The sequence below is a fragment of the Mandrillus leucophaeus genome, unplaced genomic scaffold (genome assembly GCF_000951045.1).
Source record: "Mandrillus leucophaeus isolate KB7577 unplaced genomic scaffold, Mleu.le_1.0 Scaffold1286, whole genome shotgun sequence".
NCBI lineage: Eukaryota > Metazoa > Chordata > Mammalia > Primates > Cercopithecidae > Mandrillus > Mandrillus leucophaeus.
The window spans coordinates 33,576-35,218 of record NW_012101239.1 but is presented as its reverse complement, the minus strand read 5'-3'; positions in this window follow the sequence as shown (position 1 = coordinate 35,218).

Here is a 1,643-nt window from a genome sequence, read left to right as displayed (position 1 = left end):
GGGAGATAAATAAGAAATTGATACACAGAACCTCTCCATCCCTATCTTTCCAACCTTCTATGAATCTATAAGCATTTCAAAATAAAAAAGTTAAAAATTACCAAGGTGTGATTGTGTATGTGTGTCTGTATGTGTGGATGTCTATCTTGTTCCTGCTCAGTGATTAGTAAAATTTTAGGAAAACATTAGAAATTTTTAAATATAATTTTGTTGTATATTTTCTTCTCCCTATTCTCCCTTTGTTTTTCTTTTAGTTGCCCACCAAAAGGATCTACAAAGGATCTTTGTAGACAACATATTTTAATTTTTTCCCCTTTCCTTTTATCTGGCACATAATCTGGGAGAAGAGAAATAAGTATGAGTCCTCATGTTATTTCTTTTTTAATTTCAACAGCTTAAAAAACTTATAATAAGATTTCACAACTACAAAGGAAAGACCTGCTTCTTCTCGTAAGTCATGGACCAGATATTAAAATGATGCATAAAATAAGATCCTTGATGCGTTTAGGTTTAGATATTGTCTGATAACTTGTTAATGCAAGTTTGTTGTAAATTTATTTGGATTAGAGACAACAATTTTAATATCTATCCCACAAACTATAAGCTTATCCAGTTTTTTTAATAATTCTTGGAAAGTAAAGATCTAGAGTGAAAAAATAATGTTTAAAAATTCAGAAAGTTCATATAATAATTACTTTAAAAATAAGTTTATATCCTTCCAAAGTCATTTTTCAACTTTTCACGATTATTTCAAACAGACTACATGGACTTCTACTCAAATATAAAACTTTGGATGTACAGAAACAGGTTCTTTCATTAAAATACTTAACTAAAGGCCTTAACTGCTTATATTGTCTGACAAGAATACATAATAAAAAAATCTGTCATTTTTCACTAGAGAAAAAATGAACATCAAAATATATCTTCCAAGAAACTTTAACTTCATTTTGATTAATCAATTGGAAATTAATCAGTTCTTTGTTTAGTTCAAATGCCTGTCATTTTTGTTTTCATTTCTGTACATGCTGAGACACCTTTTAAAATATAATAAATGATTTTTAATACAAAGATAATGTTTCATGGCTTTCATTTTATCATAACTATTTTAAATTTAAAGAGAGTGGCATTTTTAATGTGTTACATTCTTCTCCCAATGGATATATTATTCTGCCTCCAAAACCACTCAAAGTTAGGGTGAACCAGAATCTGTTCAATTATACACTAATCTTCAAGTTTGAAACATTTCTGTTACTCTCTTGAAGCTTTAGAAGTGTCATTAGGACTATATAGAACTCTGGGATAATTTTTTTCTAATATCACAAAGAAGGAAAATATCAGTCAAATAGGATATCATATACAAATACAGCTATTATTTATGACCAGTTTATTTTTAACAATCTTTTTATTTACATAGAATATTTTAAAATACATTTTGAAAGATACTTTATCATTGTGATCAAATTAACTAGTATTCATAAATCTAAATTATTAATAAAAATTAAACTTAAAAACAACCATATGCATTCTCAGTAAATCCATTTAATTCAAAAGTACTAATTACAACTCCTTATCATTTGTGGCTAAGGCCTGATAAAATAAACAGAAAATTAAACATTAAGTGTACCTTCCACTAAGATAGAAAG